Genomic DNA, 15182 nt, shown 5'->3' on the forward strand with positions numbered 1-15182 from the left:
TGAAATCCCTTTATGCCCCACTGGGTATTTAGCAGTTTAAACCTGCACTTACCTTAAAATACTGCTGAGCTATGTTGCATATAATTACCTTTGATGTCACGTTGGTATGTTTGCTGTGAGAGGATAGGGATAAAATTTAAATACAGCCGTTTTGTATCGCAGGCCTCTGTCACCCTGGGCTCAAAACATGCTCCTAGATTGCCTGTAATAAAACATATTGCAAAACTGCTAGCAGTACTGTTATGCCACTTTTTTCGATTGTCAGAGTGAATGGTCCTCCACAAAATCAAGAGTGCTGAACTGATGCAGACAAAAACCATTTTTCTAGGTGAACTGTTTATTTGTAACCAAACATCTGTGTAAATGTACAACCATTTGTAGTTTGAGAACATCAGAAACTTCTTAAAAACTATTGCACAGTACAAACTTCCTGCAGCTTGACACCATAACAATTGAATACTGAAGGTGTAGTCTGTGTGGCCCTCAAGTAAAACACATTTCCCAAAAGAACTAAATTTTAAAAAAATAAATACCTAAATAAATAAATGTAGAAGCAGACTGACATGACTGTCAATAAGAACACTCAAAAAAGGTACTTGCTTTCTCTATTAGGGAGCCAGTGGTACTATTACCATGGCACGATTTGCTTGAGCCCACAGCACTCAAATGAGACCTGATATGCAGGGTGGTTATCTTTAAGTTTCATGGAATTTATTAAACACGGACTGTTGCAGCTAACATAACTCTAGATACAGAGTGCCAAACATTACTTGCATGAGAAATCAGGACACCATAGTCAGCTGACTAAGAAAAACTCAGTTCCTAATAAAGTTTTTACGAATTGTAGACGGTAATTTTACAAGGTGTATGCACTAAGAACGAACTTCCATAATGACACCAGTAACGAGACACATGCCATCAAACTGGCTGTAGAAATGCACTGCTGTAGCACTTTTTTGTTAACAAAACGCACTGTTATGCATTGAAGCAAAAAGGTACCGGAATGCCCATGTATGTCTCACATTTATGAAAAAATCTCGCAACTGGTGTCATCCTGGAAATTAATTTCAAGTGAATATGTCTTTCAACCTCACTGGCTACAATTCGCAAACTGAAATATGTGCCTTGATGTTTAAGTGAATTAATAAATTTATGAGAATCAGTTTAATGTTGCCATTTCTTGTGCTAGTAATGTCCACCTCTGAATAATCCAGCTCAAGAACAAAAATTATGCTACCTGGCACAGACAACTTTAAAAAAATCTGTAAAACTGAAAAAGGACCACTGTACAATCCTTATTTGTTGGTTGAATGGCGTGTGCCAATTTCAGTAAACCTTACATACTTCTGAAATATGGCAATCACAATAAGTGATGCTTATGGGAGCAGTTTATTATGCTGCATTACTGTTGCATGATACAGTTGCGTTTTCTGCCATGATAACGTTCCTGCACAGGTCATTCCATATCAAGCGACTTATTCATATTAACTACTTCAGATTTTTATATGAAAAAAAACTATTAGTGATGTGCTGGAATAAAACAAAGTTACTCCTTTTGTGAGTTCAATTTTATTCACTGTCACAAAAAAATAACGAAAGAATTCAGAAAAATATATGGTTTCATGCAAACATGAAAGGCACATCATTGCCATTACCGGAGATTTTTTGTCGCATTTTAAATTTAAGCCGACTTATACCTATTAATTGTTACTCATGTATTTTAGATAGCAATAAACCATGTTTACAAAGCTATGTAAAATGCAGCTTTTACTGAACTCTGACAATGGCACAGATGCACTTGCAGGTGTGCGATTCCATGCCGAATCGACCAGTGTTTTTTTGACACCACACATATAGCTGAAACATTGCCATGTGTTTACTAGAGTTCAAAACTCGTTACCCACTTTTATTAATTTTTGCCAGATATTTTATAGCATTTTGGTGACAGTTTAGTTTTCCTGCTCAGCTGAGCTAGAGGACATCAATCAACATTCTTTTTCAAATGCACATTGTATTGATCGAGGCCTTCAAATGGTGTGCGTGGAAATACGGTGAAGTGATGCAACTGCCAAAATAGCCAATTTTTCAAATATTTGAATACTTCCAATTGCTTTTGGCACCGGCAAAAATGAGTCAAATTGCAATCAGTTAGATTTTTTTTCGTAACGAAAAATTCACAGGACAGAACTTAAATACAGAATGGTAGCCCAGGTGACATAGTATAGCAATAAACTATGTGCAGCTTTGAAGGTTCAGCTGATCGCCTGTAAAAAAAAACAAATTCTAATCTTTTGCAAGACGCTTCATGTTGAAGGAAAAAACAGCTTTCGTAGTTGGCCAAAAAATATGTGATACATTATTGGATAGCTCTACATGTCTGCTATGCATGTGTGAAGTTAAAGAAGGCATTATTTTTAAATGCGAGAAATTCTTTTTTGAAATTTTGTCAGCACCGACTTTTCTCGGATGTGCGCACAGCTTGCCGGCTGGGAATGCACACGACAAAGCTGGCTTTGTCTCCACACAGATGACAGAGAAGCGGTGTTAAGGTCTGCATTTTATTGCCAAGGGCCACATGCTCTAACGCAACGAGGCTTGTGTTTGGTGTGGGCCAGGTAAACCATACAGCCATTGCACATAAACTATCAATACGAGGTCTGTTAGAAAAGTATCTGACCTTTGGCTGAAGAAAAAAAAAACTGGCATAACTGGAGCGTTGGAAACCTAATCACCCTCAAAGTAGTCTCCTTGGGACTCCAATCACTTCTCCCAGCAGTGCTGCCATTGTTAGAAGCATTCCGAGAAGGCCTCTTTCCGAACGGAGTTTAGCTCAGCTGTCGTTGCAGCCATAATGTCTTCTCTTGTCTGAAATCGCGCTTCTTTCAATGGCCTCTTGATTCTGGGAAACAGCCAGAAGTCGCAGGCGGCCACATCAGGAGAGTAAGGAGCCTGTCGAACTACAGGAGTCTGGTTATTCGCCAAAAAAGTCTGAATCAAGTGCGAGAAAAGCATTGTCGTCATGGATGCGCCAATTTCCTGTTGACAACTTCGGTATCTTGCGCCACACAGCATCACAAAGGCCATGGAGGACATCCCTGTAGTAGTCTTTAGTGATTGTTTGACCCTGTGGTGCGTACCCGTGGCGTACCACACTGCGGGAGTCAAAGAAAGCAGTCAGCAACACTTTAACGTTGATGCGCACTTAGCGGTCTTTGGTTGGTGACGTGGAATGCTTCCACTGTAATGACTGGGATTTGGTTTCCGGGTCGTAAACATACCCCCAAGACTTGTCACCAGTGATTATGGTGTTCATGAAGTTAGGGTCACTGTTTGTGGAATCCGGCATGTCTGTGAGACTTCAACACGAAGTTGCTTTAGCTCCACCATGAGCAGCTTGGGAACGAATTTCGGTGCAACTCTCTTCATGGCCAAATCTTCAGTGATAATGGAATGTGGATAAAATGTGCTGATGCCCACCTCTTCCACAATTTCTTGGATAGTCACACAACAGTCCAGCATCACCACGGGGTTCACTTCAGCAATGACCTGGTCATTTCGGCATGTTGATGGCCGACTGGAGCGTGGCTCACTCTCCACCGATGCGTGGCCGTCTTTAAACTGGTTGTACCACTCCTTAATCTGTGTGCTGCTCATAGCATAGTCACCAAAAGCAGTCTGAATCTTCGGAATGGTTTCCACTTGGCTGTCGCCCAGTTTCTGGCAAAATTTGATGCAGTAGCACTGCTCCAGTCACTCCGCCACTTTCCTTGCAATAAAAAACCGACGAGAGCACTGTGTACTACCTCATTCAAATGCTGCGTCCCAGCAAGTCACGCTATTGGAAGGCAGGAAAAAATTCGTGCACGTGCACAAAGGTTCAAGGGCGGCTGATGAAAACATACTTGTTACATATTCATCAGGTGTTCGCAAAAAAAGGTCAAATACTTTTATAACAGACCTCGTACGTATTAAATATGTGAGGGAATCCTGCAGTGCTAAAAGATATGGTTCGTGCAGTTTACAAAAAGAAATATCAGCTATTATGTAGACAGTAAATCCAGAAAGAGCGCTGATATTGTATATACAAAGCATTTTAAAGGGCATGTCGCAGTGCAATGCAACATAGAGGGAGCAGGACACTTTGTGCCCTGCTCCCTGAAGCCCAATGACGATGCAAGTAGAAAACACCTTCATAATTAGGACTGAAAACCTACATGAGTACGAACAAATTCTTGTGGTGTTTGCTACCACTGTTTCAGAGCCGGAACATGCTCATCTATAAAAGTCGTATGTGCCATGTTTAGTCTGATGTGGTCAGACACCATTGGCAACCACTTCTTGCGTTCATGTTAAAAAAATACGAATTGAGACTGCAGCTGCAGCGCTAGACGTCACCTGCCTTCGCAATGATAAAAAAGGCAGTCAGTTTGTTGAATAGTTCTTGTGGCTAACTATATTAACAATATTTCCTTACTAGATGACATGGCTTCATATATTTATGCTATATTTATGCTGTATGTGTGATCCACAAATGAACATTATAAAAAATAATTTATCGCACTTAAAGAATAATACCTTTTTGTTACTTGTCACACGATAGCAGACATGTAGGGCTGTGTAACGATGAGCGACATATACTTTTGTGCCAACCACCAAAGCTAATTTTTTTACCTTCAACACGAAGCTTTTTGCAAAAAATTTGAACTTTACAGTTTTTTAGCTGATCAACTGAACCTCCAAGGCTTGAAATATTTTGCAGCTATCCCAAGTCAACCAGTCTGATTTTATATTTATTTTGTGCCTTCTGTATTTCCCTACGTTAGAAGAAAATTCAAACTTTGCAAATTCTGGCACTCACAGCACTTCAGTCTCTTGACATGAACACCATCTGAATATTTGGATCATACAATTTCCCTTTCAGAAGAAACGTGTATCAGTGCCTTCTAGCTTAGCTGGGCAAGAACAATGAATTTTTGCCAAAGTTCAAAAAAATTTTTGCGAAGGAAAATAAATGGGGAGCAAGAGTTTGGAGCTTCAACTATATCTGTGATGGTCAAAAAAACGTTGGTTGGTTGCCCTGGAATGACTCAAGTGTATGTACGAAAGCAAATTCTCTCATTGTACCTACTCAAAATCAAGCAAACTTGAAATGGTTTGCCATAATGGAACAGTTCTTGACAAAATTGGGTGGTTTGGCATGAAATGGCTTAAGATACTTAAAACATATATTAATAAGGAAACACTTTCCTTACTAGAACCATATCAAAAACTAACATAAAAATGTAGTGAACTATAACAAAGCACAGCACTTGTATTCTGGATTGAGCAAACCAATGTGGACTTCTCAGGAGACCCACATAATTAACATAAATAAAATTAACATGAAAATGTGAAGGCATAGAAAGGCACAACATTTGTAAGCTCATTTGAGAAATCCAAATTGGGCCCTTCAGGAGACTAACACAGAACATAAAAATGTCGAGAGTTACAAAAGCACAACACTTGTGTTTTGGTTTGAGCTGTCCAACTTGGGCTCTTGAGAGGTTATTGGTCCCATGCGAGAAGCGAGGCCACAGTTCTTTACATAGGGCATGTTGGTACCAGGCAATTTGCGACACGTGAAGCCTGCAAAAACAAGAAGCCAGAACAAGTTTTAAAAAGCAACTTCCACATGCAAAAGAATGGCATGCAATCTGCTCTCGTTATAACGAAATTGATTTATGTATTTGTGTTGCTTTAGTCCAACTTTCCACGGCTACAGCTTTACAGCATGACCATTTAAATTTATTCAGTGCGGCACAGGACTCCACTAAGTGTCAAATGCAGGAAAGGGCAAAGAGGAACAAAACACTGTAGCAAAATAACTTTATGAATATCCTCAATGTCAAAGATGTGAGCTTTGCTTGCTGAGAAACGAAATGGTGAAACAAATTCATGTCGTTCATAAATAAACCTGAACTGACAACTAAAATTATTTCTTGTAACTTTCATAATTAAAATTTGCTGCACTTCACTGTGCTTTTCCATGCTCCAAATACAATACTGTCATGTCACTACAACTGAGTGTAGCTTCATTTGATGTTAGGTTTCCTGAGTTCACATGCAATCGGAATGTACTTCTCGCCTTACAATGACTTAAGACTTTCTACATTAAAGAAGACACTGCTTACAGTGAAGTATGTTTTCTGCCTCGACGACTGAATTACTGTTCTAATGAGGATTCCGTGTAGTGCACCAAGCTGCTTAGCATGACACATGCAGAATGTGACAGAGACGAAGAAATGGCGTCTTCTAAGAGCCATATGCGATAGGACTGACTTCTTTAACCCTTTTAGGGTTCACTGCCGTACATCTGTGGCTGTGATGGAACGTTCTGAAAAAAATTTGCCTTTTCAGAATGAAGTGTTGCCTAGCATCCCACTGGAGGTGCTGCAACCTTCTGAGACTTCTAGAAAATATTCTTATAGTGCTGTCGCTCCTTGGGTTTCTCCAAAACTGATTTTTCACCTAGCTCCTTGGTGTCTGTCATTGCAGTAATTTGGGAGTGTTGCCAAAGGTTTTTGTAAGTTTCATTACACAAAAAAATTATGCTGCTTTATCCTGCATAAAAAAATAAAACATGTAAAACTGCAAATACTGAAATGGTATTGCCACTTTATTGTTATTTAAAAATATTATTTACCAGTTTATTTTCTCGGAATGTCACTCTGAAGAACTTAAATCTGCAATAAAAATATTAAGGGTGCGCGAAAAGTGATTTTTGAGGCTGAACCGAATAATGCTAGAAGCAAATCAAATAATGGATAGTTTCTGAATAATGAACAGCTGATAACACACTTATTGTAAGATGAGGCTCACATCCTAGTATTATTAAAGTTAGCAAGTTTCTGTCATTGTTATGTTATGAAAAGCTGTTTATTAAAAGCACAAATGGAGCAGCAGAAAGTTTCTTCACATGCACAGGACTCTTCAGTAAGCATAAATGATTGCTGTACAGCCTCTAAAGTACAGCTACTGAAGTAACGTAGCCTGGTCTGCTATTACAAGTTGTTACGTTTTATGTCTACACTATGTTATTGGAGGTGAAAATTTACCGTACTTTGGCTCAAATTTCATGTTTTATTGGTGTTTCGAAATATTAGAATACTCGCATTTACAAATAGTGACCATTTAAAGACTAAATTGAATAGGACACTATTCAATTCGAACGTTTTGAGCATTTGCACACCACAAAAAATATATAACTCCTAAATTAGAGAGGCATATTTCTCCCCAAAATGTGATCCTCAACGGGCTAAACAAGAGCGACAGAAAAGCCCATTCATCTTTTTGATTAATTTAAGCCCATAATCTACTTGGCAATGGTTCATAATAACCCTGTTAACAGGTAGGTGAAGTAAGGAAGCAGGAATTAATTCTAACAATTTCAGAATGGGAGTAGTGGCATTTCCGATGGTCTGTAAGAAGCTTTATACATTAGGCCCCAAGAGCCTATTCTCAATTTATTGAAGTATATGGGGAAAAGCCACAAATATTTTTTTCATATCTTAGAATACAAAGTGATAAAGTGTGCGTTAATAAATACGAGTCATAGGTTAAGTGCTTAGAATGAGTAAGCGCCCACTAAACGTAGTACTGTTGACAGCAATGCTTGCAACTCTGTCCCTGTTGTTTCTTTGATTGAAACAACCAAAAGAAAATTGCCACACCACTCAGGTTCCCTCTGCTAAAAGGCTGCTGTCTGGCATCACAAGGACCTCCTTCAATATAGGAGCAACCTTAATTCGATGTGGTCTGTTAAAATTGGTGAAACTACTGTTTCACATCTCAGAACCTGGAGAGCTGTTTTGACTTCTGCAATTTGGTGAACATGCTCCTGCTCGAGCTGAGCAGTAACCACACTTGAGCATGCCTTCTCTGCAATTCGCGTATTAGAATAAAATTTTCAGGCTAACTAAACATGTCCTCCATGCCAATAGATTTGGAGCGTGCTTCACAGACAACTATTCCTTGCAAAGACAGCCAAGTAACACTGCTAATGCGCAAATGCAGCTCATTTTATGTGGTGGAGCCACTAAAAACTTTCAGCAGTGAAGGCAGCTTTTAAATTTTAGGAGCATTTGAGTATGGCGGCATTATGCACTTAAGATCGTACGAACAGTCATTCCAAATAGTAGGCTATTGTCGCACACAACTGCACACACGGGCTACTTGAAAGTCGTTTGTTATGCCAATGGCAAGTTCATAATTTTAGAAAAAAATGTGAATGTAAAAATGCAACCAGAAATGATATATGGTACTTGCCTATAACAGCACTGACCCTGGTGGGGTCAAGGGCCTTTTTTGCCCCTTGGTGTTATTTCCAAAGCGCAAATGGCCCATGAGCTCCTCCTCTGTGAACACATGGTGAAGCAAGGCCCTTGCAAACTTTCCTGGTCCACCATGGCAGGCCATGGTAAACTGTGCCAGGATAACCTTCTCAATGTGCACTCCTTCAACCTATGTGAACCTGCATGTTTAAGTAAATGTTAGCAAAACAGTTTTAAGCCTTTCAAGCACATTCACACAACAGCCCTACTGCAAATAAATTACAAAAGTACCTGTTGCAAATCTAGATTGCTAAACTTGACTTCTTACAAGCTTCTTATGCTGTCTGGACGCCACATGTTTCAGAAAAACAATCCAGCACAAACAAGAATAATAAACCAAAGTATCCAAACATCTAGTACTTGAAAAAGGGGAGTACCAGCGAAACACAAATGACACGCACACAAGGAAACGGCATTAGACACGGACGGACGTTGGGACGGACCAGCGTCCATCCCTGTCTAACGCCTTTTACGTGTGTGCGCGTCTTTTGTTTTGCTGGCCCCCCCTTTTTTCAAGTTCATCATGCACCAACTGGCCCAAGAGCTTGCGCTAATGCACATCTAGTACTATTTATTGTGATTACCATTCTTAGGATACTTCACATTTTCAGGTGTTTGTCTCTATTTTCCCATCCATTTGTGTCAATAGGTAGTCCATGGTCTAATGGGGAGATTGGGCTGCTATGTTGAGGGAAGAGTTCAAAATCAACCGTTGGAACACCTTGGGTGACTAGGTATGCAACCCTGGGCATATGCCACTTTTCAATGAATCTCCTTCCCGCTATCTTGGGCAACTGCTGCTGCTTGTGTTGGCAAGCAGCATTAGGAGCTCAAAGAGGGACATGATTGTCGATCATTACTAAGATTACCACTACACGTCACGTTAGCTTGCTGTGCTGCAGAAGTAATATGTGAGATTCCACTCCACTGTATGAAATGTACATAAGCTGCAAGGACAGTATGTGCCAACCACCACCTCAATTAAATTAATCGACTCGCAAAGCACAGGCTGCACAAGATCACGGAGTGAACTTAGAAGTTTGTGGACAGTCAGTTGATGTCCATGTCAGGGACCTCTAGGGAAACTGTCATTTCCTCGATCTGCATCATCGTGCCGTCATACATTGTATTACAATTCTGTCTGTCTCGTTGTACCACCGTTCTAATAGTCATCACGTATCACCACAATTCAAAATATAAATAGACACTTATATCTACTGTTTATTTAATCTTTATGGAGAATACTTCGAGCATGAGTTTTTGCAAAGATCATGAATTCTACAGCTTAAAGGAGCACTAAAGCAAAATTAAATTAATTTAATTCTGGCGTTTTAAGTGCCAAAACGACAATCTGATGTTTAGGCACGCCTTAGTGGGGAACTCTGGACTAATTTTTACCAAATCAGGCTGCAAGGTACCTGGGCAGTTTTGTATTTCACCTCCATCAAAATGCGGCTGTTTGATCCTGTGACCTCGTGCTTAGCGGAGCTGTGCCAACACCCCTAAGCAACTACGGCATGAAAGCACTAAAGAGAAAAATTATTTTAGATGTATCTGTACATGACCTTCCTACAATTCAAGAGATTCACTCATACCGTGACAAGAGGCTGAGTAAACTGTAAAAGCAGCAAGAGGAAAGATTGGTGGCAGTGCTGCCTTGAAGTTACCACACCCGCTTGCTGTGACGTCATGGATTTTGATGATGTCTGTTGAGGTGTAGCAATTTTTTTTACAAATAAAGATGTTCTTCATCGTATTCCAAAAACCCAAAATAAAAAGCGTCAGGAACTTTTACAGAACCAATACAGCCCAAGTTTGAAAAAATACTTGGAATCCACGATGTGACAATGAGGCGTCAGCACAAAGATTTTGGGGCGATACTCAGAAAATTGAACTTTGAGCTTTATTTTCTCTAATAATCAAACAACTACCAAGAAAGTTACAGAAGTAGTTATTTAAGACGATGCTTTATTTTAAATTCATTTAAGGTGTCATTAGTGTCCCCTTAATACAAAACAAGGAATGCACTTGGCTGCATAATAGGTTAACATGCATCACTCGTTCTCATTAAGGTAGGATTATCAGTATAGCAAAGGGCATGCACTGGCTGCTCCAGAGGGGAGCCCTTCCACTTCCCCTCAACCTCCCAATTTCCAATTTCTTTATGAGCAGTGATGCAAATTCTGTATCTTAATGAGACATAATGCCAAGGAGATTAAAAATGCCATGCTGGCTACAGCATGTGGTGACCGGCACTTCACACCGTCCAGCTCGGCATCAATCTTTTTGGAATTTGGCCCTTGAAATGCAGAAAGCCCCAATCACTGCTCGTTCTTCAGCCAACTTTCTCAAAGGGTGCTGCTGTTCTGGTTTGATACCTCTAGCTGTGCACTGCTGTATGACATAGGTCATAATACCTTCGTTCTGGTAAAACTAGAAAGATGTGCACTCATGCAGACCACTAATGTCCACACTAAGTTTCTGAACGCCCCTCTCATATCAGGCATATACACTGAAAAAGGCACATTCCGCGTTTAATATGTTCACAAGTGACAATGAAATTCACTCCCAGTCCCAGTGCAGTTGCAAAGTCTTTAAGCTGAGTGCTTAAAGGCACCATGTCTCCTAATGAAGGCACTCTGCACCAATTGATCACCGGAGCAAATGCGTTGCAGTTGCATCAGCAATGTTGTTGTTTTTTCTGCTTCCTGCAATACATTTTCACGGTATCACTGTATTTGATCATCGTGACGCTACAGAATGGATGGCCAAAGAATTCACTTTTACCGTTCCAGCTGGGGCCTCCCCCAGCTCATTTTGAATCTGAAAAAAGATGTCACTATTAAAACGTGAAGCCACGATGCAGCAAAAGCGACAATCAAAAGAGCTACATGGACCATTAGGCTGACATAAATGGACGGATACAAATGATTAGTCATTGAATACACTAAAGTGTGGCCGCTCTTGCCAATGGCAGTGTGACCTTGTCAAAAAATTTATTTCACATTCCTCTACTTATTTTAAAAATTATTTCCACGCATCTACTTAACTGTTATGGCCACATCTTAAAGGCAGCTCCTTCATATAAAACCAGTGTTACATTCTTTTACTCCCCGTCTACCTGATGCTACTGAAGTTTTGCTTACTCTCAAAGAAAGAATTTCACAGAACTGCTCTTTCGACAAAGCATTATTCCAAGCTTGTGGGAAAGCGTCGTGATTTAGTTCACAACGATGCGCTCCCCTTTCAATCTGTTCACTCTATAGTGCTCTGATTCAAAGCAAAAATAGCTTTTCGACATAACTAGCTACTTCTATGGTCACAAGAAACATGGTAATTATTGATGTTTATGTTGCCGATAACGTATACATGCCGCCTCGAAACACAGTGGGACGACAACGCAGATATGCCAGGCATCTCGTTCCTTTACTGATTTTAAAACTATTGTTAAATCAGTTACTGAAGTGCGAAAAGCTGCAATTTCACGAAATTACATTATTTTGAATGTTGTAGGACCTGGAGTGCCATGAAATCTGCCTTTCCGTGAATGCAAAGAGCGCCTACGCGAAGCCGTTTGGGCGAAGCACTCGATGGCGACGAACGGAGAAGATGAAAAAATAAAGTTGAAACGCACGCGGTTGGCAAGGCGTAATGATTTCGCAGCACTCTGTGGCATCACCCCTATTGTATCTCACGTATCGCATGTACACCCTTGAAATTCTTTATTATTATTGCGCGACAGCCTCCTCTGTGTTTTCCGATCGCGCGAACATCGGCCGCACGGCGTGTCAGATAATGGCCTTGAAGCACCGCGGAGTCACTCGATCCTGAAGGGAACAGCGCAACAGAATACACTTTCGCCAATCCCACCGCACCCCCACCCCCCTTTTTTTGCTGAAAGCTCGCTCACACGCCTTGTACTAGCGTGGCGCAAACGAAATATCTTCGATTACAGTACAGATCGGGTGGTTTCACGTCGCATTGTTTTGCGCTCATTAATAAGGCTAACTCAATCGGTGCTCGAACACCGTATCAGAAATCATGGCGTACAACATGCCCTGTTTTAGGTGGCACCACATAGCTGCCTTACGTCACCACAAGCGGAGTGTAAAGTTAAACCAGGACAAAACTCCACGTTATCTACCGCAAATCTAGTGCTGTACAACCCATTCTCGCAACGGAAGGATAGTACTAGGAATGAAAACTAGAAAAGAGGCGCGCGGAAGACACGAACAAGCGCTGAAATCATTTCCCCGCTTCCGTTCACCGCGTCGCAATGGACGAACAAGGGGAATTCGAAACACTCACTCACCCTTGATGTCGCCGAGTCGGAGGCGATCATGGCGATCTTCGAGGCAACAAGTCCATAAAAAGCGAGCAACACGCAGAAATATTCCAAAGATGTCACAGCGAAGCACACAAAGAACACAGGAAACGCAGGAAACTCTCATGCAAGCTGCGTGCACGAACTCGCCGGAATGCGCTAAGCATCAACAGCGCAAACGCGCAATCATACATGTACACTCATACAAATACACGCTTATATTATCATCAATTGTACCATTGGATAACAAATTATGTAATTTCATGTTATTACTGAACAATTGTTGCGATTTGCAAGTGTATGAAAGTTTTTTGCTTCGCTTTTTGATGAATTACTTTCTTTAGCGCAGTAACACAGTGCACCGGCCGGAGCTAATGGCATGCGCGGGAAAAGGCGCCAAATTCAAACGTCACAAACGCCGCGCTAATTTGTGCTCGCACAGTTTTCGTCGTTTGGATTAAAAAAAAAAAAAGTAATGCGTGCCGCAACCATGCGAACTGAACTATTGACCAGAAAAGTACAGAAACGTCGCTGTTTGTGCTTCTTATTTCGACGTCATGGCAAACTGCGGGCGGTCTGTCGTCCCATTCTTTAAACATTTGTGCGTGTGCTCCTGCGCTGTGCGATTTGTGACCGAGAACGTATAGCAGCGCAGATTGTGCTTGGTAGCCGAGCAGATTCCGAACACATTCGCCAGCACCCCGTCTAGGTCACAGAACAGAATTTGGCCTCCATGTGAATATGAGCACCATGTCGTACATATCGGCCAAGCTTTTCGTTTCGTTCTGTATAGCGCGCTAACGGGTATGCGAAACGCACTCCGTAAAAACGATGTTCACTCCTTTCTCCGCCGCTCCCACCGTGGTGGCATAGTGGCTGAGGTGTTGCTTTACTAACCCGAGTGCTTGGGATCTAATGCCGGCCGCGGCGGCTGCATTTCGATTGGGGTGAAATGCAAAAACGACCGTGTACTGTGCGTTCGGTGCAGGTTAAAGGACCCCAGATGGCAAAAATAAATATGGCGTTTCTTACTACGGTGCGGCTCATAATCAAAGCGGGGTTTTGGCACGTCAAACCCCAGACTTGAATTTTGTTAACGTTCTCCGCCACCTTGACCATATTTAACATGGAGGCATGCAATGCCGTTTCCTAACACACAGCCAGGGCACTGGCCCCTTATAATGGACGCCGATGGAAATGCAGGATGCGTCCAATCATCGGTTGTTTGTGACTGCTTGTAGGGACGTTTGTCTTCTCAAACTGCATATATATATATATATATATATATATATATATATATATATATATATATATATATATATATATGCAGGGTGTTTCTGCTAACTTTAGGCCGAGTGTAAACTCTATGACGACGCGACTAAATGCATGTTGCTCCCTTTGGTATGTAGCGTGTCGCGCTATTTGTGTATTTTTCCTTAATTAGCTAATTAGTCAAGCATAATTCACCAACTTCTGAAGCAAGGAAGTTAGGAAAGAAATTCCAATTAGAAAGTTGCAGAGCTGTTGGCAACACGCCTGAATAAACAGTTTCTGTCTTTCTATCTGTTAAGTATTATTGTTTTTCAGCTTACTGCGGATGCTCGCGAAATAGGAAAAGCACCACGTGACATATGCCCGCCTGCGAGTCGTGATTGCACTGCTCCTAAGCCTTCTGCGCACAAACGAAAACATACCATTTAACCGGTGTGAACACCCGTCTGCTTATCGCCATCATGAACCGCAGCGAGGGAAGCACGTCGCTGGCGTCAATACCACAGCCAACGCCTTCGTCACTGCCCTGTCGCCTTTTAAGCGGCAACACACCCTGCTCGATGGTATCCTCGTTTGGGAGCGCTGCAAGCATGGCGCGCAGGCGGATATATGTCAGGTGATATTTTTTCTATTTCACGGGCGTCCGCAGTAAGCTGAAAAACACTAACACTTAATAGATAGAAAGTGAGAAATTGCCTAATAGGACGTTTTGCAAAGTGCTCTAGAGCTTTCTAATTAGAATTTTTCGCCTAACTTTGTTCCTTCAGAATGGCTAATTTTCTTGACTAATTAACTACTTAGGAAAAATACAAGAATAGCGTGACACGTACAAGAGTGAGCAACATGCATTTGGTCGCATCGTCTTATGGTGCATCGGCATATTTTTAAACTCTGAGTAAAGTTAGCTGAAACACGTGTATATACGTCTATGGTTCAAGTAACGTGAAACAACACCCTGTATATATGCAATGGTGATCAAGTGATCAGTAAAGCAACATATATGTGCAAAAGACGCACACATACATATGTGCGTGTGTTTTTCACATGTACTTCGAAACTCAATATTGCTCGTGACTCAATTTTATTCAACAATAAGTTAACAGCATTTAGTCAACGACTTTATTGTTGGAAACTACTCAACAATGGTTCAATAGTCAATACTATTCAACAATATGTCAAGAGAATTTAGTCAACGACTTTATTGTTGAAAACTACTC

General features: G+C 41.1%; 1 long non-coding RNA gene across 1 annotated transcript; it reads right to left on the reverse strand.

Annotated features, from left to right (window-relative positions):
* Positions 1-319: 319 nt before the first annotated feature.
* On the reverse strand, positions 320-11150 carry LOC140218934 (uncharacterized). The gene is made up of 2 exons (XR_011895091.1): positions 8305-11150; positions 320-5625 (listed from the first exon to the last, which is right to left on the reverse strand). It is a non-coding gene; the product is annotated as an uncharacterized lncRNA (long non-coding RNA).
* Positions 11151-15182: the final 4032 nt, after the last annotated feature.

This window comes from Dermacentor andersoni, chromosome 6 (genome assembly GCF_023375885.2).
Source record: "Dermacentor andersoni chromosome 6, qqDerAnde1_hic_scaffold, whole genome shotgun sequence".
Classification (NCBI taxonomy): domain Eukaryota; kingdom Metazoa; phylum Arthropoda; class Arachnida; order Ixodida; family Ixodidae; genus Dermacentor; species Dermacentor andersoni.